This window comes from Periplaneta americana, chromosome 14 (genome assembly GCF_040183065.1).
Source record: "Periplaneta americana isolate PAMFEO1 chromosome 14, P.americana_PAMFEO1_priV1, whole genome shotgun sequence".
Taxonomy (NCBI): domain Eukaryota; kingdom Metazoa; phylum Arthropoda; class Insecta; order Blattodea; family Blattidae; genus Periplaneta; species Periplaneta americana.
In genome coordinates this window covers 143,253,558-143,278,291 of record NC_091130.1, presented here as the reverse complement: position 1 = coordinate 143,278,291, position 24,734 = coordinate 143,253,558, and the positions used below count along the sequence as shown (strand labels likewise).

Genomic DNA, 24,734 nt, shown 5'->3' with positions numbered 1-24,734 from the left:
ATAACCTGGAAATTGATTTAGAATTGAAGAACGAGATGACAAATTGAATTTATTTGAATATTATTTACAAATAACGCTAATTATTATAGTAACAGAACATAACCTTCTGCGACAGTATTGGATTTCCAGCCTCCGTGACTTTTCGCTAATTGTCTGTCGATTGTATATCCGAGAATAATCGATATAACGGTACAAAGCTGACTTGTGATTGGCTGAAGGCCTGTACTTTAATGAGTAGGTGTATTTTAATGACATGCTTGAAAGGACTGCTACCAGGTGTTTAATTACTACATTTCGACATGGTCGAGCATAAAATTAGTTTCGTTATAGTGAAATTTCGTTAAACCGAAAATTGTTATCATAGACCTCGACTTTCCATTTGTAAGTCGAAACAAAAATAAAACATTCCAACCAACACAAATTGTTTCATTCTCGGAACTTGGCGATGTACAGGGCTATTCAAAAAGAAGGAGCAGATTTCAAATATTTATTTCTTCCAAACTACAAAAGATAGAAACACAATTCCAACGTTCCTGGACAGACGAAAGTTTAAATTTTGAACAGTCCGGGTAGAAGTTCCAATCACGGCTGCATTGGCGCTGTTGCTTGCTATGTTAAGACCAATTTCAGGCATAGGGGGGATAAGAACACGGTCTTTTACATAACCCCACATATAAAAATCACAAGGAGTGAGGTCTGGAGGCCTGGGAGGCCACCCTCGATGAAGTTGATCTTCTCCTCCTCTTCCAATCCAACTTCCTGGAATGGTGTCATTGTTGTTGTCGTCAAGATGCAATGCTTGCAATAACTGCAGTTTGTACGACTTCACGCGCAGACGGTGTTTCAGAACTCGCCATACTGTTGGTTGAGGAATTTTCAGCTCTCTGCTTTCTCGTGTTGTGGATTTTTTGGGCTCCTTTCGTAAACTGTACGAATACGCTCGACATTTTCATTCGATGTGCGTGAACGTCCCGTGCTTTTTTGTTTGCAGATGCAACCATCTTCTAGGAATTTTCGATGCCACTGGTAAATCTGCTTACGACGAGGCGGTTGTTTACCTTAAACTGATGTCCACACCTGTGGAGTAACGGTCAGTGCGTCTGGCCGCGAAACCAGGTGGCCCGGGTTCGATTCCCGGTCGGGGTAAGTTACCTGGTTGAGGTTTTTTCCGGGGTTTTTCCTCAACCCAATACGAGCAAATGCTGGGTAACTATCGGTGCTGGACCCCGGACTCATTTCACCGGCATTATCACCTTCATCTCATTCAGACGCTAAATAACCTAAGATGTTGATAAAGCGTCGTAAAATAACCTACTAAAATAAAAATAAAAAACAAAAACCTTAAACTGATGGCGAAAAGCACGTTGAACTTCAATAATGGACTCTAGTTTTGATAACTGCAGCACGCAAAATGCTTTTTCCTGTTGTGTCACCATTTTACTACAGACAAGCAACAGCGCCAATGCGACCGTGATTGGAACTTCTACCCGGACTGTTCAAAATTTAAACTTTCGTCTGTCCAGGAACGTTGGAATTGTGTTTCTATCTTTTGTAGTTTGGAAGAAATAAATATTTGAAATCTGCTCCTTCTTTTTGAATAGCCCTGTATTCTACGTGACGGTGTATTCCTGATACAGCACAGGATTTTTTTCTTGTCTCTCTAGAACTGTAAAACAGGGTAATTTTCACAAGTCGCTTATAATTGAATCACATGCTAATTTCTCCATTTCATGATAAAATAAACGCATAACAAGAATAATGTTCATGTTGTATGGGCTTGCTCACACTTGAAATGGAATGCCTGAACCTGGCTAGAGGAGATAACAACCAATTACACACAAATCGATATAAACAACATCTCGTTTGCTGCCACACATGGGCACAAGGAGAAGTTGATAAGCTTCGCAAGAACTAATGGAAAGCTTCATTCAAAAATGCTAACAAAGTTTTATTCATGAAAATTACAGAAAGTTTCTTAAGGATGTATCGAAAATTGTTCATGAACATGAAGTATCGACAAGGTAATGATAGGACGCAACCTTAAGAATATGGATCTATACTTGGCTCGGAAACATGACGGCCTCTCTTCTTGGAATTGGTAATGTCTCATAAACCCCCATCCTCTACTCAACCCCTAACCGCGTGGCAGAAATACAATAGATCCCAGCATTGCCAAATCTAGTAGTCATTGCCTCTACCTGTTGGATTTCACCCATTCTCAGTGTCTTTGTCGACGTTTTGTTTTATACCGTTGTGCGCTTCAATATGTCTAATTTATTCCGGCCATGATTAATGAGTGTTGGAGCAGATGATCCGCAGCCAGGCCTCCTGATACACCTGAAGATCCAGGACCATCACGACAAGAACAAATAACACCGTCGAAGAAAACAGAGTATCTTATTTGCAGAGGAGCGTAGCTAAGAAAACAAAGTGTTAAAATTGTGTCTAATGTTAGAAATTCTATCCATAAAGTAATCGAAAGTTCAGGCAGTTTAATAAGTATAAATCTTAATCACTTAACATCGGACGCAACCGGCGGAGTTGGATATATGGACATAGAAATTAAAAATTACGGTTCACCAACTAAAGAGAAGATAAACAAATTAAAACAGAATTCGGTAAGATAGACGATTTTATACGTGATTTACTTCGCCGAACAGTATGTGAACAGTACGCGAAAGAGATATCGCCAACAGCAACACCGTCCTTAGCAACCTAAATAATGACATTATTCACAGCAGTGCTTAAAAGTTTTCTAACTTACAGCAGTGAATTAAATGCTTTTAAATCACTCTACATGACAACCAACATATTAGCAATAGTAAAATGAATATATATGAACTTCTTCGCCAACACATTACAAAGAAAAGCCCTACAATTTAAAATTAAATTTACATGCCAGTAATGAATAAAATATTGTATAGCACACTAGAGTAAACAAATTTTATGCATTCGTGGAAATTATCACCCAAGGCGAAGCTGATAAAATCTAACTTTACTCTTTTTGTACTATAAATTCTATAACTATTCAATGATCACAGTTTCAGAAAATTTTACCAGCGCAACATCCTTAATTAAGTATAAAATTCTGGAACTTCAATAACATGAGAATTCAACACTTATTATAGAAGTCTGCATTTTTTTTGTTTATTTAGGCGAAACATGTTAGTGAAAATATAAATATAAAGTGTTTTTGAAATAAGTTTGTTCATTTTTATACCAATTTTGTTTTAGTAATTATAAATTAAGGTATATTTACAAAGATAATATAGTTTTTCTGAAAATCACAGTTTCACGGAACACAGTTTGAAAAACGTTCGCAAATCACAATGACTTCAAGAATTGGCAAATCGGCTAAGGGTTTATCCCTTGCGCGTGCCTGCAGTTTACTGGTGAAGGGGATGAGGGAAGGTCGTCATGTTTTCGTGCGAAGTATACCTACAAATTTTGTATGTTATAAGTTCCATGTAGAGTATATCCATATTATAGTATTTAACATATCTTTTCAACAGTGAAATGCATATTCAGTCGAGCGTAATGGGCTAATCTCTAATTCCTTACTCTTTCATTTATAGTATTTAACTGATATCTTTTCAACAATGAAATGCATATTCAGTCGAGCGTAATGGGCTAATCACTAATTACTTACTCTTTCATTTATAGTATTTAACTGATATCTTTTCAACAATAAAATGCATATTCAGTCGAGCGTAATGGGCTAATCTCTAATTGCTTACTCTTTCATTTATAGTATTTAACTGATATCTTTTCAACAATGAAATGCATATTCAGTCGAGCGTAATGGGCTAATCTCTAATTACTTACTCTTTCATTTATAGTATTTAACTGATATCTTTTCAACAATGAAATGCATATTCAGTCGAGCGTAATGGGCTAATCTCTAATTACTTACTCTTTCATTTATAGTATTTAACTGATATCTTTTCAACAATGAAATGCATATTCAGTCGAGCGTAATGGGCTAATCTCTAATTACTTACTCTTTCATTTATAGTATTTAACTGATATCTTTTCAACAATGAAATGCATATTCAGTCGAGCGTAATGGGCTAATCTCTAATTACTTACTCTTTCATTTATAGTATTTAACTGATATCTTTTCAACAATGAAATGCATATTCAGTGGAGCGTATGGGCTAATCTCTAATTACTTACTCTTTCATTTATAGTATTTAACTGATATCTTTTCAACAACGAAATGCATATTCAGTCGAGCGTATGGGCTAATCTCTAATTACTTACTCTTTCATTTATAGTATTTAACTGATATCTTTCCAACAATGAAATGCATATTCAGTCGAGCGTAATGGGCTAATCTCTAATTACTTACTCTTTCATTTATAGTATTTAACTGATATCTTTCCAACAATGAAATGCATATTCAGTCGAGCGTAATGGGCTAATCTCGAATTACTTACTCTTTCATTTATACAGTGTGTTTCAGAAATACTTTGACAAATCTTGGGGGCATGTTCCTCACACCAAAACAAGAAAAAAACTTCATATAAACATATGTCCGAACATCCTTAGTTTTTTAGTTATTAATGAAAGAACATAATGAAACATCTGTTAGATATTGTCAACTTGGTAGCAAGTGTTGCAAATTTAATAAATTCAGAAACTCATAACAATGAAAGTTTATGTTCAACGTGTTTCGAGGTACAATCCAACATTTAGCTTAATAAAATCACAGTCAATCATTGTGGGCCATTCACGTTTGTTAAGCACTATTACCATACCAAATTTGTCCCCGATTAAAATACACGGCACCGAAATTCCGTTCAGTGAATCAGTAAAAAATATAGGTATTTATATGGATAAAAGTTTAAATTGGAACATTCAAGTTGCAGAAACCTGCAAAAAGGTATTCTCATTAATCCATTCGTTTAGACGATTGAAGAATTTTCTACCCTTTTCCATGAAAAAAATGTTAGTGCAAACACTCGTGATGCCCCACTTCGATTACTGTGATATTCTGCTTACTGACTAAACGTTACTTCGGCGCAGAGACTACAACGTGTTCATAATATGTGCGTCCGTTTCGTCTGCAATATTCGCCGGGCTGATCACGTAACACCATCCCTCGAAATGTTGTCCTGGCTCCGTCTAGAAGATCGTAGGAAAATCCACTGTCTTTCCCTTCTCTTTCACATATTGCATTTCTCCACTCCTGTCTATCTTGCGTCTCGTTTTCAAATTTATCCACCCATCATAACCTAGACACACGATCACAACACTCCTCAATATTATCCATTCCCTCCCACCGAACATCCTCATATTCATCTTCTTTCACCGTGGCTGTTCCTCGGCTTTGGAATTCCCTACCGAGTAATGTCAGGGACTGTCAGATATCAAATCAATTTAAGAATAGGCTAACGAGATATTTTTTTAACAATTATTGTCAACAATAATAGCTGTTTCAGGTTTCTCAATGTTTAATGGTATATATATATATATATATATATATATATATATATATATATATATATCACAGATAAATATCTGAATTATCTCATTATTATTATTATTATTATTACCCTACTATTATTATTATCATTATTATTATAACTATTTCTTACCAGTGTTTATTATTGTCACACTAACATTAGTTATCCAATTTTCATTATTTACTTTCATGTTGTTTTATGGTCTAGATATTAATGTAATAACTATGTAAGTAAGTGTATTCAATTAGAATTAGAGTCTGGCTGGGCGGAAGAGAAGGCCTACTGGCCTTAGCTCTGCCAGATTAAGTAAATAAATTATTATTATTATTATTATTATTATTATTAATCGAATGATGTTATCGATACAAGTCTGCTGATGCATTCATTGTATCCCAGTTGGCTATGTGTTGTCAAGGAGTCCATGATACGACGAGTACAAGCATGTGTGGAAGCAAGAGGAGAACATTTTAAAATCGAACCCGGGTCGCCTGGATGGACGGCCAGCGAGCTAGTGCTTGAACCAGAGATGCAGCCCTGGCCACCCCTACAGACCTTGATACTCTCACACGAACAAAACCGAAATCGAAGAGTTAAAGATGTTTGTTTACGCTTGAGTGAATTTTACCTTTCGGAAGTGATTCACAATCATCATTACAGTCAGATGTCATGTAGCTCGGCATTCATTTAAGCGGAACAAATGAATTCCATTCAAATTGTTCTTACTCCACCCATTCAGCAGTATGCTTATCTTTGCTGTTGCAAACTCGTAACGAAAAATTAAATCATATTTTGTGTTTTACTCACACGTTTATAAACCATGTATAATATTATTATTGTTTTCGTTTCTGTCTGACGCTTTTCCAATTCACTGCGAGCTAAAGCAAGGAGATGCACTATCATCTTTACTTTTTAACTTTGCTCTAGAATGTGACATTAGGAAAGTCCAGGATAACAAAGAGGGTTTGGAATTGAACAGGTTACATCAGCTGCTTGTCTATGCGGATGACGTGAATATGTTAGGAGAAAATCCACGAACGATTAGGGAAAACACGGGAATGTTACTTGAAGAAAGTAGAGAGGTAGATTTGGAAGTAAATCACGAAAAGACAAAGTATATGATTATGTCTCGTGACCAGAACATAGTACGAAATGGAAATATAAAAATTGGAAATTTATCCTTTGAAGAGGTGGAAAAATTCAAATATCTTGGAGCAACAGAAACAAATAGAAATAACACTAGAGAGGAAATTAAACGCAGAATAAACATGGAAAATGCCTGTTATTATTCGGTTGAGAAGCTTTTATCATCCAGTCTGCTCTCAAAAAAGCTGAAAAGTAGAATTTATAAAACAATTATTATATTACCAATTGTTCTGTACGGTTTAAATTTTATGAAAATCTGTCAAACGGAAGTAAAGTTACTAATTTTATCTAATATTATACCCGCTAAATGAAGGTAGTTTTTCTCGCCAAAAATAATGAGAATAAATTTGGACATAGAAATATGTTACTACTAACCAGGTTTTAAGCCACAGTCGCATTTGTCGCATTTTGCTACTCGACTTCTAAAAATGCAATAAATTTTCAATGTAAGTATGTAAAAATGCGACAACTATTGGGCTTCCGAAACGAAGATGGTAATGGAGAAAATGAAATCAGAGATGTGTATGAACTAATCAGTTCTGGAAAATCGAAATTTAAATGAAATGCCAATGGAATGGACAATGTTCAAAAACATATTGAACAATATATGTTCAGAAATGGATTTCAAAGAGTTGGTGCAATTCATGTAAGTTAAGTGAACAATTTCCTCTAATTGATTTATATAATTCCATCGCACACTGTAAATTGTGAGCGAGGATTTAGTTGCATGGATCTTGTAAAAACTTGAATTAGAAACCGCCTTTCAGTAAAAAGAGTTAGCACTCTGCTAACAATAAATCTTGAAGTGCCTACTAGCAAAGAATTTCAATGTTTAGAGTACCCATAAAATAACGTACTTTAATGTGATATAAATTCAACAGTAAACATACCTACGTCTATACTTACATAAGTACGGTATATCCAGAGTGAAGTAAGATGGATTAATAGTACATTATGCAACGAGCCTATAATGATAGTAATTAAGACGCAAGTATGGATATTTATGAAACGAGCGCAAGCGAGTTTCATAATAATCATACGAGCGTCTTAATTACCATTAAAGGCAAATTTCGTACGACTTTTTATGCTCGACCATATTTCTAACTTGAAATTATTCAGATGTATACATTTTATTTGTATCTGACAAGATCAGAAGTGACCTTGTTCTAGGTCCTGAATTGTGAGATGTGCGCAGACGCGAAAGTATTGATTTTTTTCCGAGGAACAATAATGTCACTGACCTTGATGTAATCCCGTTAAACTTGATATAACCTTGATTATTGAATTCGACATTGAAAAACGAGATGGCAAATTGAATTTATTTGAATATTATTTACAATTAACGCTAATTATTACAGTAACAGAACATAACCTTCTGCGATAGTATTGGATTTCCAGCCTCCGTGACTTTTCGCTAATTCTCTTTCGATTGCATATCCGAGAATAATCGATACTTGCGGTTGTATAACGGTACAAAGATGACTTGTCATTGGCTGAACACCTGTACGCTGAGTTATTGGCTGAACACCTGTACTTTAATGAGTAGGTGTACTTTAATGACATGCATTAAAGGACTGCTACCAGGTGTATAATTACTATATTTCGGCATGGTCGAGCATAAAAGTAATAAAACTCCAAGAAACAATTAACTTTTTGTTTCTGCATACCTTATTAATTCTATCTTTGTGTACAATTATTTATAGTATTATTATAAGTAGTTCAGGAGACACTGAGGAAGACGTGGCATCACGTCGAAACGGGCCGTCTGTCAAAATTTTAACACTTTTTAACGTATGAATAAGTAATTTTATGTTTTTAATTATTTATAATATTGTACAAGCTTTTCGCAATTTGCAAAAATATAATTTTTCATTTGTGCATTTTGCGACAATTATTTATTTTATAGCTTGAACCCTGTTATTAACTGTTACGTATGTGACAATTTATTACAAAATCTGTCAAATTGGAATGAAGTTATTAATTTTGTCAAGCTAGATTTGAGTTTTAATAGATGTGTAGCGAAGTCACAAATTTTCCTTGAACCCATAAAGCTGATGACGTATCGGTAAGACAGTTCTAGCTCACAGTTAATTTGTGTAATTGGTATTTCAGAATGCTGTAGGGGATGTAATTTCAGGAGAACCGGAATGTGTGTACTATAGTCGCGACGCTGTTATTCCCGGCGTGACTCCTCCTCTTTGCTTACGTCTTAGGAAGTGAAGGCTCTATATAGACTAGGTAGGTAGTATCGTTCGCCATTTAAGTTCTTTCGTTCCCGAGCTACCATATGAGGAATCTATTTGCCACACCGTTAAACATTATCATCTCGTAGCTCCTATGATAATAAATCAAACGCAATGTAATTCAGCAAATAATTGAGCGGCAAATAACGTCTTTGTGTGCTTTCTGCGAACGCCAACGAAAGAGCCAAAATGGCGGGCGATTACATTAACGGTCTTACTAATAAAAACTCTATGTACAGACGTTTAACTGTCTTATACTTATACAATGAGTAGCTCGTTGATAAGTGGTGTGTAAATTCCTTACTAATAATCACTACATACGTCGTGTATAACAGTGTAACTGTTACACAGCTACGTCATAGTTTCGTCATTACTTCGTTACGAAAGGTAATAGAATATCTGAGGTTCTCTACTGCATCCGGTAGAGCGCTCTAGTGTGGCGTGTTAAATATCGATATTACAACTGGTTCTAATCGATTACCACACTACATTTTGGTCAAAGAGTACAAGCTACAGCAATATTATTCTAATAATTCTATGATCTTTGGTTTGTTCTTCTGTGGTTACAAGGTAAACATCATCATAAAATGACAGTCGATACGAACAGCTGTTAAAGGGCGGCCATTTTTTTCCCTATATACAACACTTAAACAAGGGGTTTCGTGTATATAACTACTGCAAAGCAATTCCCATTGTATAGTTACAGCCTGTTTATACGCCCATAGCTAATTCACGGTTTATTAGTAACGTTTTCTGTCTCAACTCTGCATAAGTCTCGTATAAAAACTATACACGGTTTATTAGTAAGACTGTAAGTATTTATCGAGCCTTAAGAAATGAATAACGTCTTCCTCAGCGAATCACAAGACTCACACGTTTAAATGTAAAAGACCTTCAACGCGATTGGCTGCCGGAAATTAGAGCGACGGGACTATAGATCCAGAAAAATAAAAACTTCTCCCATATTCATTAAGCAATCAATCGCCTCTTACGAAGTACGCTGTAGTCTACAGTTCCCTGTCATCTCTGTCCTGCCGGAACATATTCTGTCTCACTCCAACATGTCTGAACGGACTACAATCAATGGTTCAATATTGACTTTCCGTTTGAATAGACAAATCACTTCCGTGCTATGCGGACATAAATCACTGATAGGCAAGCACACAGGCCAGCTAACACCGCGGCAATGACGTAATCACCCCGATTGTTGTACACTCAGCCACCTGTGTGACTGGTCCCACTTACTCCGGCATGTAGGACTTCGGCTCTTACGTCATGTGGAATTATGTCCTGTTACATCCAACACCAGTGCAATGTCATTAAACTGGTATTTCACAGGTGCGCAATGCAAGTCCGGTCCACAAATGGGTACAGAATCCACGTTTATGAAGTTGGAGGCAGTGCGTTGAACATAGTATGGCAGTGAAATTATAGGGTGGTATTCATAGACATTTCGCAGCACGCGCTACGAGCGTACTAAGCTAGCCCCGGCTATCCACTGGTTACTAGTACAGAATTCAAATCGTATCCTATCGCTGACACTGGTTTATGAATACGAAAAAAGCTGATAATCCACCGAAAGCCCGCGCTAAAAATGTCTATGAATACGGCCCTTAGCGACTTCAAGTTTCGTCGGGCCCGGTGAATTATCACAAAATTTAAACAGGTATAGATATTTATGAAATGGATATATTATGTGAAATGCCAGAAAGGTACCGGCGGAGGGATATGTAGAGATGACACAAATAAATCAGTACCAGAGCGTTTCGCGGAATGTTTATTATTATGAATCTAATAATAATAATAATAATAATAATAATAATAATAATAATAATAATACTTACTCACTGGCTTTTAAAGAACCCGGAGGTTCATTGCCGCCCTCACATAAGCCCGCCATTGGTCCCTATCCTGAGAAAGATTAATCCAGTCTCTATCATCATATCCCACCTCCCTCAAATCCATTTTAATATTATCTTCCCATCTACGTCTCGGCCTCCCAACTAACACTCTATATGCATTTCTGGATTCTCCCATACGTGCTACATGCCCTGCCCATCTCAAACGCCTGGATTTAATGTTCCTAATTATGTCAGGTGAAGAATACAATGCGTGCATTTCTGTGTTGTGTAACTTTCTCCATTATCCTGCAACTTCATCCCTCTTAGCCCCAAATATTTTAATATATATATTTTTATTTTTTTTTTTGAGGAGAAAAATTCTACCCGGCGCCGGGGATTTTTCTCCTCAAATATTAATTGTCAATATTACAGATATTATTCTGTAGGGCAAATTAATAATTCTATAATATTCCCAAATATGGATTTGAGGGAGGTGGGATATGATGGTAGAGACTGGATTAATCTTGCTCAGGATAGGGACCAATGGCGGGCTTATGTGAGGGCGGCAATGAAGTAAGTAAGTAAGTAAGTAAGTATAATATTCCCAAATATTTTCCTAAGCACCTTATTCTCAAAAACCCTTAATCTCTGTTCCTCTCTCAAAGTGAGAGTCCAAGTTTCACAACCATACAGAACAACCGGTAATATAACTGTTTTATAAATTCTAACTTTCAGATTTTTTGATAGCAGACTGGATGATAAAAGCTTCTCAACCGAATAATAACAGGCATTTCCCATATTTATTCTGTGTTTAATTTCCTCCCGAGTATCATTTATATTTGGTACTGTTGCTCCCAGGTATTTGAATTTTTCCGCCTCTTCAAAGGATAAATTTCCAATTTTTATATTTCCATTTCGTACAATATTCTGGTCACGAGACATAATCATATACTTTGTCTTTTCGGGATTTACTTCCAACCTATCTCTTTACTTGCTTCAAGTAAAATTTCCGTGTTTTCCCTAATCGTTTGTATTAATATTAATATAATAATAATAATAATAATAATAATAATAATAATAATAATAATAATAATAATAATAATAATATAAGAGGAAGAAGAAGAAGAAATGACTATGGTCATAGAAAGAAAATAAAGAGTGTAAACTTGAGAATTCTAAATGAGGCAGTACAGTAAACGAAGTGGACAGCTTCAAATACTTGAGATATATTATAAGCAGTAACATGAGCTGCTGCCAGGAAGTCAAAGGGAGAATAGCAAGGGCCAAGGAAGTTTTAAATAGAAAAAGGGGGCATTATTCTGTGGATAACCCTGAGCCTTCCAGTTGGTAGTCAATTGGTTGGAGATGAGAAAATCCTGAGATTGAACCCTGAACCTTTCAGTCTGTAGTCAATTGCTTGGAGACGAGAAAATTCTGATATTGAACTCTGAAACTTCCAATTCGTAGTCAATTGCTTGGAGATGAGAAAATCCTGGGATTGAACCCTGAACCTTCCAGTCCGTAGTGAATTGCTTGGAGATGAGAAAATCCTGAGATTGAATCCTGAACCTTCCAGTTCGTAGTCAATTGCTTGGAGATGAGAAAATCCTGAGATTGAACCCTGAACCTTCCAGTCCGTAGCCAATTGCTTGAAGATGAAAAAATTCTGGAATTGAACCCTGAACCTTCAAGTCCGTAGTCAATTGCTTGGAGATGAGAAAATCCTGAGACTGAACCCTGAACTTTCCAGTCCATAGCCAATTGCTTGGAGATGAGAAAAAGCAAGAGATTGAATCCTGAACCTTCCAGTCCGTAGCCAATTGCTTGGAGATGATAAAATTCTGAGACTGAACCCTGAACCTTCCAGTCTGTCGCCAAATGCTTGGAGATGTGAAAATCCTAAGATTAAACCCTGAACCTTGCAGTCCGTAGCCAGATGCTCTCAACTGATCTACCCGCCGTTTCTTTCAGCAACGTAAAAGTTTGAAAACAATTCGGGAACGAAGTTGCACGTTTCATTAATAAACCCATTAACGTTCCTCGACACACCTGACGCCACACACGCCCGCATCTCGACGATCGATAACTGATTTAAGTAGCTCAAGAGTTACTGAAACTTTGCGGAACTTAAAACTGCAATATTAATATTCATACTGTACACACCATACAGAAACCTATAGACAATTCACACATTGTAACGTTGTGAGTGTCGTTATATTGTAATCCGACAGAATGGTAAATCGAGGAGCGTAGTGGAGAGAGTGAGAGCGACCAGATCCAGGCATGCGCGCAGAATCGATAAACATAAACCTATCATATCACAGTAGATTCTTTGCCCAACAACGCATATTACTGTGGAATCCCGGCCACCAAATCACTCAATTGAGTGCGCTCCTTATATAATTATTTTTATTTATTTATTTATTTATTTATTTATTTAAATTCAAATATACAGAATAAAGAAATATAATTACAAAATATACAGAATAAAGAAATATAATTACAAAACAAAACAAAGAGAAATACAACTAAGATAATACAAGCAATATAGAAAGAAGATACAGTAGTATTAACAAAATTTGAGATCGAATGAGCAGCGCTCGTGCTCGGTCGCAGTTCAGATATAATATTAAAATAAATAATAATAATAATATAAATAAATAAGTAAAATAAAATAGGAACTAAAATATAATTACTGCGGCAATTGACTTACGGTCTTACTAATAAAAACTCTATATACAGACGTTTAACTGTCTTATACTTATACAATGAGTAGCTTATTTATACGTCGTGTGTAAATTCCTTATTAATAATCACTACATACGTCGCGTATAACAGTACAACTGTTACACAGCTACGTCATAGTTTCGTCATTACTTCGTTACGAAAGATAATAGAATATCTGAGGTTCTCTATTGTATCCGGTAGAGAGCTCTAGTGTGGCGTGTTAAGTATCGATAGTACAACTGGCTCTAATCGATTACCATACTATATTTTGGTCAAAGAGTACAAGCTACAGTAATATTATTCTGTGCTCTTTGGTTACTAGGCAACCATCATCATAGAATGACAGTCGATACGAACAGCTGTTAGAGGGGCGGCCATTTTTTCTCTATATACAACGCTTAAACAAGGGATTTCGTGTATATAACTACTGCAAAGCAATTCCCATTGTATAATTACAGGCTGTTTATACGTCCATCGCTTCTGCATGGTTTATTAGTAAGTTTTCTGTCTCAACTCTGCGTAAGTCTAGTATAAAAGCTATACACGGTTTATTAGTAAGACTGTTAATATATGTCAACATATATGTCGAACTTGGAGTCAGGCCACAATGGGAAAAACACTAGAGGAGAGGGATTCGATCTGGTGCTGGGGATTGAACTTCGGTGTAGCTCAATGGTTAGACCCGGGTTCGATCCCCAGCGCCGGAGCGAATTTTTCTCCTCTAATAATAAAAAAAATCACTAGACTTTGAAACTTCTGCAGAGATTCGTATATGCACGGCATAAAAGCCTAAAGTAACCTAACCTAACCTGTCACATATTCGTATATATAAGACATACAAAGGCCTAATCTAACCTAACATGTCACAGATTCCTATATGCAAGGCATAGTCTGAGTGTACACTAGCGTGAAACTTTCGTAATGTCACCAAATGTATGTTGGTATTATACTGGGTGTTCATTTCAAAATGTGTCATGACGTCACTGTTGTGAGTCAGCGATTTGAAGCGAGTTTCAGTTTTTATGTCAGAGAAGTTGCCTATTAATCAAGGCGTTCAATCTGAACTTGAGAACATGTACGATATAACTTGAACGTCGTAGCAACAGATGGCGGTCTATACGATCTGTGTGCTATCATAACCTCTTTCGAACTGTTTTGCGCAGGCAAGTCGTACTCAGGATATTTGTTATCATCGGTTGTGTACGGCAACATTCCACAACACATATCAAATGCTCCGTGTCCATGTTGACCGTCCAAGTTAATGTCAACAAACACTGTACGTAAGTAATCGTCTTAACTCTCTCCCCATATCCCGACAGTGAGAAAAAAACTCACCACAGTACGTGTTTCCAAACAGTTCACATTCCTGCCACTACTGCAGTTACCGTACGTATCGGTAAGTACTCTTCAGAATGAACGCCGTACTTGCCAGGCAACTTCTCTGGCACATAGGTAATACGCCTCTGCGGGAATGAAGGAAGATTGAATTCTCTAGGCTCATCGGCTAGCCACATGATGGCATACAGCGAGCCAGGACACACTTTGAACTGAACACGCACTAGAGAAAACAGCTGAAGGTGTGAAAGCGAAGCGGGAAGGGAACTATCTCAGCGCTCGTCTAACCTAGGCTTTTAATATGCCTTGCATATGCCAAGTAGAGTGAAATGAGAGTTTCTCGTTAATTTTGAAGTATTCTACAGGGACATCACTTTATTTTTACCAACATTTTTAATATTAACCTGGCTATACTCGGAAAAACTATTACCCCCTTCCATTTACAGGAGTTTGGTGTTACTAGTGCAATACGTAAACAAATCATTTTACTAGCTATAGGAGGAGAGAAAAGTAGTCTATCCATTTATGTCACAGGGAAATACGATATTAGGTTTTTCAGTTTGATCATTACTTTTACGGTAATTTAACAAAATACAGTAGAGTAGTAACATTTTTTTTCACAAACTCATCTCTTCAGGTGGTTTTATTCATTACATAATGGCTACTTTATTCAGTATATTACCGTAATTCCGGTAACTCTAATCTTCACTTCTGCTCAGTCCACACAGATAAAGTTATTCAGTCATGCTACACACCGTACCTGTGTGAAAAAAGCAGGGCCAGGTGTTTATGGAGATGGCGAAAATCACGACATAATAGATATACAATAGATTTTTACTAATCTTTACGAATTAAGTGATTCTGATTAATAATATGGGGATAAAACAATCACGACAAATCGCGAAATAAAGTTCTAATATAGCGAATTACTATAATTGTGTCGTTTTATAGCGAATTTCATATTCTGAGTTTTTTTCGGACTATTTTTTTACTTTCATTTGTTTCACATTCAATCAAGTAGGCTACATTACATGGTATTCCAGGTGTTCTGATTACATTAGTGAACTCAAAAGATGGAGAATTCAACATTTCACTAATAATTTGAAAGTATTAATTTGAGGGCTGCAAGTTTTTTTTTTCCTTTTTAATGAATGTGTGTTAAATACAGTCTCAATCCAACAAATATTGTCTATTGGCCATACCGCACCTTTACCAGAATCCAACGAACCTTTAATGTTAATTACTTGGAAAGTAATATTCATTCTGAATTAATACTCCAATTTCAAAATAGGCTAATTGTATTTTCCAAAATGTCCATTAATGTAAAACAAGAGTACAACAATCTCCGCCGACACCAATATTAAAAAACACAAATGATAAAATTAATCTCCATAAATACCTGCCCCTGGAAATAAGCTTCAATAATATAGGCTCTTTCTTCTATGGAAAACGCAACCATATTTCTGAAACATACTATACTTTGTACTCTTTACTTCATTGCTACCAGACTTCGAATACAACAGCGGCCTTAAGTTTGTGTGGCTGACGGGAGCAAGAACGTTAGTGAAAGGGGTGGGAGTCAAGTACATTCAGAAACACAGGTACAATAAGAATGCAAGTAAAAATAAAGTGATGTCCCGGTACATCTTTATTTCACGAGTTAAATAATCACTTTTAGGTTACCTACAACGATAAATTCGTTCCCATTTTTACCGGTTTTCTAATAAGTTTTAAAGTCAACTAATGTCCTATATGGATTCTCCACATTCCAAAATACCTTCCCTCTGAAAATTAGACAATTTTTACACTTATTATTACAATTCTAAATTCACCAGTGTGTCCCCAGTACAACAGTCAAGAGGACATGAACGAGAGCCACTTGAAGACCTGCAATGCACTATCTGCAGAAGACACTGTAGCCCAGAAGTATTGGAGAGCACGAATGCTAATGGCTTCATTGCTAGATGCAAGGCAATGAAAAAACAACAACACTTTTTTCGTCAAAAAAAAAAAAAAACCTTCAGTGTCGCGTGTTACAGAAAACCCAAGGCTGTTTAACGTAACTAAAGCTAACACAACCCAACGTCATATTGAGGTATCAATAATTAACAGTTTGATTATTAGAATACTATGGCATATCAGTGGTTTGAGTCATATCTCCTAAACAGAAAACAAAAAGTTGAAATCAGCGCATTTAATAACTCCTTTAAATCTACTTCGACATGGGGAAATGTTCATACAGGGGTCCCACAAGGATCTATATTAGGCCCTCTTCTTTTTCTAATTTTTATAAATGACCTTGGTCCCATAATAAAAGGAATAGGTTATCCTATACTATTTGCAGATGACACAAGTGTCATAACTACAGACAATAACTTTGCCACATTCAAATACTATCAACAATATACCTCTACTAGAAACATCAACAACCAAATTTCTTGGTTTGCATATTAATAATACAACAAATTGGAAAAATCATATCAAAGAAATAACCCCGAAACTTAGCTCAGTATGCTTCGCAATTAGGTCGGTACAACAATTTCTAAACAGCAGTATCTTAAAGACAATATATTTTGCATATTTTCATTCCATTATGTCCTACGGAATAATATTTTGAGGAAATTCTGCAGATAGTAAAAATATATTCTTATTAGAAGAAAGAGCCATTAGAATAATAGTTGGAGCAAAGGCTAGAGAATCATGTACATTATTAAAAAAAAAAAAAAATCAGAGATTCTAACCTCAACAAATCAATACATATACTCTACAATAAATTTCCTCTTATGTAATAAAGAAAATTTTCCAACTAACTCAGCCATACATAGTATAAATACCCGCAGAAGGAATGATTTTCATACGCCATTATCAAATTTATCATGCTTTCAAAGGGGAATACGTTACATGGCGATAAAAATGTTCAATAGTCTTCCTGAAGACATTAAGAATCATAGCCAAAACCCTGCATTATTTAAGACAAAACTAAAAAATTACTTAATATCTCACACTTTCTATTCTGTAGATGAATTCTTGACATTTCACAGTACTGTGTAAATATTATAATACTATTAAATGGTAAACATATTACATGGTACAAAATATTATTGTTATTAAGGTATTAATTCTGTACATATTTCATGTTTGCATTTTATATGTATTGCATTTTATTGTTAAACGTAAGAATTAGACATGTTCTTTATCCTATGCTATAAAGCAAATGTAAGAATATTATGGAACGAATAAATCTGTCGTCTGTCTGTCTGTCTGGATATCTACCTACCTACCTACCTACCTACCTACCTACCTACCTACCTACCTACCTACCTACCTACCTACCTACCTACCTACCTACCTACCTACCTACCTACCTACCTACCTACCTACCTATCTATCTATCTATCTATCTATCTATCTATCTATCTATCTATCTATCTATCTATCTATCTATCTATCTATCTATCTATCTATCTATCTATCTATCTATCTATCTATCTATCTATCTATCTATCTATCTATCTATCTATAATTTGAGAGAGGTAAGAATGCTTTTAGGTATCTGCCATGTGACACAAGATTCACCTGCCAAGTAGGGAAACCAAAATTATTTTGTAGTGACAAATTTAGGACAGTGACTACGATAACAAGGACCACGATAAGGCCAGGACAAGAACCACGACAAATACACAAGGACACTTCAAATCTTGTATTTAGAAAGGGTTCTTTTTATCGAAACAAAATATGTTTGCGACTACTGATGTGCCAGTTATAATATCATCGACAACAGTTCTAAATGACATCTATAGTTTTTTAATATAATTTTTACTTGGTTATTTGACGATGCTGTATCAACTACTGGGTTATTTAGCGTCGGTAGAATTGGCGATAGCGAGAGGAGGCCGAGGATTCGCTAGAGATTACTTAGCATTCACCTTACGCTTGGGGAATTTTTTAGTAGGTTATTTTACGACACTTTATCAACATCTTAGGTTATTTAGCGTCTGAATGAGATGAAGATGATTATACCGGTGAAATGAGTCCGGGGTCCAGCATCGAAATTTACCCAGCATTTGCTCATATTGGGTTGAGGGAAAACCCCGGAAAAAAACCTCAACCAGGTAATTTTCCCCGACCGGGAATCGAACCCGTGCCACCTGGTTTCACGCCTAGACGCGCTAACCGTTACTCCACAGGTGTGGGCTGTTTGGGAAAACCTCGGAAAAAACTCCAACCGTGTAATCAGTCCACGCGGGAATAGAACTCACGCCCAAGCGCAACTCCGGATCAGCAGGCAAACTCGCTACCGACTAAGCTACGCTGGTGGCGTGTTTTTAATATCATCTGAGGGCATATTTGTTATTTAACATTTCATTTGTTATGTATAGAAGCACTATGATAACAATTTTATTGTTCATATATTTTATTAGTCCCTGTGTTTTGAGAACTGTTTTATTGATGAAATAAACAAAAAAACAAGATACATTCAACAAAAAAAAATTATCTTTTTATATCTCTCACATGTCCATGTTCTCTGAATTTTGCTTCTGTTCTAGTCACAGTTGATTGACAAATAAGTGGCCGATTTGAACGAGTTTCGTTAAAAATATGCGTACCTCTTGTTGTGTACGTCTTCTGTCACCAAGTCCTATCAACAGAATCTCAATTCTCTAGTTTTCTGTTAAGAATATCTTGTTTTATGTCTGTTTCATCAATAAAACAGCTTCCATAACACAGGAACTAATAAAATATATCAACAATAAAACTGTTGCCATAGTAACCATAACCATAGTTCTTCTGTACAAAGCAAATGAAATACCACATAGAAAATAATATGTTCTTTCAGATGAAATTAAAAAATTGTTGGGTGCCGTTCAAAAATGTTCTAGATGAATTATCTCGCACAACAATAGCCGCAAAAATATTTTGTTTCGATAAAAATATTATTTTCTAAATACAAGATTTGAAGTGTCTCAGTTTTATATCCAAAATCCCCACATTCAATTTTAATTACAATTAAGCGTTACTTTTGCAACACCTTGTTTGTATGTGTGGTGTGTACGCCTATAATATTGTTATAATGCTCACGACAATGATAAACTAACGAACTAAATAAACGTTCTTTTGTGATCATTTTATTTAACTGCACAATCATTATAACACTGTTTTTCATTTGTTTGTATAGCAATCATGCAACGTATGGTACTGTGAACTTACGACAACATCGAAAAGTATGAGAAAATAATACGATCTTCCAAAAAAGAATGAATATTTGAAGTATATCACACTAAAATCAACAAGTAAATCACACAAACCTGAATGTCTTGTCAAAATGACGTAGAATTATGAATAATGAGTGCTGAAAATATAGCAATACGTATTCAAACAAGTCCCCTTGGTTATAACACACAGAAATCCCGTCCGTCACTTTTAGGTTAAGTAGAGTAGCATTCGCTCACTCACCTGTCAGAGCCTCGGAGCTCGCACGCGCCACTACGGGGTCTTACTCCACTACTGGCGGGCCCAGTCGCTGCAGCCAGCAGCTCCAGTCCCTTCGATATGTCGAGCGCAACTCGACGTGGGTGGAGGGCAGAGCGAATCGAGTTGTCCGGCCGCTGCGTTTCTTCTTTTTGCTGCACAAATGACACAGGGCGTTTCTTGTTACACTTCAGTATTCAATTTAGTACTACACACTATAATTTTTCTATCTAATTTCAGGAACACAATACTTTACCCCATGATTTTCTCCGTATCTCTCAATACACAAATCAGAATGATTGCAGAAGGCCTTGGTGTTGCCATAGCTCCCCACAGCCCCCGTAAATCTTATTAGGAGGGCCTCTGACTTTCCCTCATTTCGCAATTTATTGCATGTGCATATACTTTAGAAATTGAAGTACGTAATAAACATACGGATCTAACATGGGAAATCAATTGTTTGTAAAATACTATCTTCCCTATATGTTTTATTGTAAATTTTTATGAAGACAGAGTTAAGGGCGTCCACAGCTATGGAGTAACGGTTAGCATGTATGACCGTGAAACGAGTGGGCTCGGGTTCAAATCCTGGTTGAGACAAGTCATTTGATTCGAGTTTTTTTAGAGGTTTTCCCTCAACCTATTAAGAGGAGAGGATGGTATTTTTTGGTGAAAAATGAGTAAATTTAAAAAAAAAAAATTTTTTTCTTTAAAATACTCTGTGACATGTTTGGAATGCATAGCATAACATTTTGTGGGTATTTGTGCCCTTATCGGATGTTGAGTCGCCATTTTTAAACTTCCTGCCTTATGGATTTTTAAATCACTCGCCCACTTTTATTGTTGTTTCCGGTAAATTATATTAATTTTTTTTTTCTTTAAAATACCCTTTGATATGTGTGGAATGCATTGCATAACATTTTGTGGGTATTCGTGCCCTTATCGGATGTTGAGACGTCATTTGTAAACTTCCTGCGCTATGGATTTTTAAATCACACGCCCGCTTTTATCGGTTTCCAGTAACTTCATTTTTTTTTTTGCTACATTGCCAGACAAAAATGGATATAATTTCTGAACTATTAAAGATACTTGCATGAAATTTAGAACACATTCTTTAGACTATTAGGAAACGTTTCTCTGTAACCGAATTTTGTTAATTGATTTCATTTTAAAAATATGTCCATTTGTTTGCAAGAAAGGAAAGCAGAAAATTGTTATTAAATTTTAATTGTTTATTTTACAAACGTAGGGACTAATATCAAAATTCTGTTACAGACAGTTTGTAGAACATGCTTTTGCAAATATATTGTAAAAAAACTGTTTGAATCTATCTTTAAAAATGGTTTAGATATATCAGTTTTAGTACAATCCTGCATTGGGTATATTTTTTTTAAATTTCGGCCCCCAAATCATTTTTTTTTTCAAAATATTTATATTTGGTTGAGTTGCCACAGCTATGAGCTCTCTACATACAAAAAATTAATATTTTACACCAAATAGGAAAAAAGTTAAAATAAAAAAATCCTCTCCGCTTAAGAGCAATATTATTCCAGCCCTCGCAAACCTGCGCTGTAATGGTAACAATAAATGCAATGTAGTAGGTCTACTGTATTTCAGTATAAGTTTAGGTTATGAAGAATGGTTTCACTAGGAACAAGTTTTTGTGTAGGAATTCTAACTTCCAAAGTCTAACAATAATCATTTTAAATACAGCCAAAAAAAAAAAAAAAAACACGAGCGTGCAAAAAATAATTTTAACAATCACTGAAGAAATAACTTTCAATAACAATAACAAATACATATAAATACTGTTGCAATGCGATTTTCTTCCAACTTTTTAAATATTGATTTCTGAGACTTAGATGGAAGAAATAGAGAGTTTTGCCTTAAGTTCAGAAAAAAAATGAGGGCACTTATAGATTGCTAGATAGTGTAGATAATAAAGGGAAATTAATACATTAATTTACCTCCTAACCATGAATTCTATTAACATTTGTAATTTTACTTATAAGATATGCCTTATTTCCTGTTTTAATTCCAGTTAATTGTCATTGTCTACTCTAAAATATTAGTTCGCGTCATGTCTCATTTCTTATGAGTAGAGCCCGGATGTTTGGCAAAATGCCTTTTTTACTGGGTCGAAGTTAATCATTATTTGCATAGATATAAATGTGATTTGGAGTAAATCAAAGTGATAGAGCCAATTTTTATTTTGCCTTTTTAAGGTGTTTCTTACTAATAAATGCCTTTTTAGTCATTTTAAAGCAATATTTCTTGTTTATTTGCAATTTTCTAATTAATTGTAATGTAATGTGTATGAAATTTAAATATTTGAAACAATGACTAACTTTACTAATAATAGTAAATAAAAGTAATTTATTTCGGTGCTTAATCTGCTAATAATCGTGCTTTAATACTATTGGTGTTATATGAATAATGATCGACAATCCACAGTTACAAATATAATATTGTCATGTCTTCACGATACCAACAATCAGCTTTATAATTTTAAATATTAAGCTCGTTCTCATAGAAGTTGTCAGTAGCATTTCCAATTGTTTGCTTTCATATTTTCAAATCTTACCGTTACAATTTTGTGCTACACGTGTTTATTATTGTAGGAGAAAGAAATTTGAGTGAGGAACAGTCAGTTATTGTCAGGTGACAGAAGGTATAAGATCGGTTAGCTACAGTCGCGGCGCTGTTATTCCCGGCGTGACTCCTCCTCTTTGCTTAAGTCTTAGGAAGTGAAGGCTCTATAAATTCTAGGTAGGTAGTATCGTTCGCCATTTTTGTTCTTTCGTTGCCGAGCTACCAGAAAAGGAATCTATTTGCCGGATTGTTAAACATTATCGTGTCGTAGCTCCTATGATAATGAATCAAACTCACTGTAATTCAGCAAATAATTGAGCGGCAAATAACGTCCTCGTGTGCTTTCTGCGAACGCCAACTAAAGAGCCAAAATGGCGGGCGATTATATTAAGTATTTATCGAGCCTTAGGAAGTGCATAACTTCATCATCAGCGAATCACAAGACGCACACATTTAAATATAGCTGACCTGCAACGTGATTGGCTGCCGGAAATAAGAGCGACGGAACTTATAGAATAGAATGCGTAAATTCAGTAAACCATTGAAAAGTAAACTTCATGCTTACGTTAGTGAATTTGGTGCCCATGTGTTTTCAACCGATGGAACAGTTTTGTTATGTAAGGTTTGTGAAAAGACAGTTAATCACGAAAAAAAGTATTTTATAAGTCAACATGTGTCAACTACGAAGTAAATATGTGCGTTATGTTGATATAATTTAAATTTATTGCTAAAATATAGGCTATTATGCCTTTTTAAAATTCATAATGCCTTTTTCAAAGATTTTTGTGCCTGCTTATGTTTCTATTGCCTTCTTGCCTGCCTATTTTAGCTGTTATAAATGCCTAAACACCCGGGCTCTATTTATTAGGATATCGGCCAGGCGAATGTTATCGTGTGAATCGAGCTATAGACTGTGGACTTCCCACCACCAAGAGTCGGGTCATCTTTTTTGAGAGAATAATGCGTAAATACAGTATAATACACTTTGTTGTCCAGTCTTTAATAGAACGGTAACTACTGTCCTACAATGTAGATTTTACATAATCATGTTTCATTTGATATCGTGAAGATACGAACTCGGTTGGGTAATTGACGCTCCGGATGATTGGCATTCGGATTATTATCGATGTCCTCAGTAATTGATTTATCTAAGCTGTTTGCTCCCCCACCCCGTGTACGAACTTTTACACCAACTCGTGCCGCGACATCTATAGAGCATCTCTAATAACCAGGCTTTCGGGAATGGCAGCAATAACTTTACCATCGACAGGAAAATTAATAGCAACTTACCAACAACTGCAGTAATACAAACGAGACAAGGGTTGGCCACAAAAGTGGCAAGTGAAGCAGCTACAGAAATAATAATAATAATAATAATAATAATAATAATAATAATATATGTTAATAATAATCAGAGACCGGAACTTTGGCAGAATGTCTTTTTAAATGTGTTAAATGTATCTTCATTTTGAAACTAAATCTGTACGAATTATACCTTTGTGATTGAAACGTCACAGTTTTATGTTGCCCTTTTCTGCCTTTTTTAATATAAATGCCTAATTTAATAAATGCTTTTTTGTCTTTATTTGATTATTTATCTATTATTTAATAATTTATTATTACAAATTTCCTACAGGTATATTTTAATTTATTTCTATAACTGCTACGATGAAAGTGACTTCACCGAGTGTATTTTATTGTCTTTCAGTCAGTTCATATTCTCTTTGCAACAATGAGTGCTGCCGTGCAAAAATGTATAAAAATAAGCGTTTTAATTATCGCTTGTGTTTATTTGACAAAGCAAGAATAAGTGCGGGTCTAACGTTATTTTTCTTTCAGTTTTCATTGCGACGTTGTTGTAGCTAGCTAAATATTTCATATCGCAACATATCAGTACAACGAAACACAAAAATGCA

The 24,734-nt window shown here is 35.4% G+C and overlaps 1 protein-coding gene across 4 annotated transcripts in view; it reads right to left on the bottom strand.

Moving 5' to 3' along the window:
* Nucleotides 1-20,325, bottom strand: part of LOC138713787 (uncharacterized) — a 246,950-nt gene extending 226,625 nt beyond the window's left edge. For 3 of the 4 annotated variants that reach the window (XR_011335989.1, XM_069846204.1, XM_069846206.1), the window contains exon 1: nucleotides 20,212-20,325. The gene's annotated coding sequence lies outside the window, so the exon portion shown is untranslated. The other variant, XM_069846205.1, reaches the window with a different exon arrangement.
* Nucleotides 20,326-24,734: the final 4,409 nt, after the last annotated feature.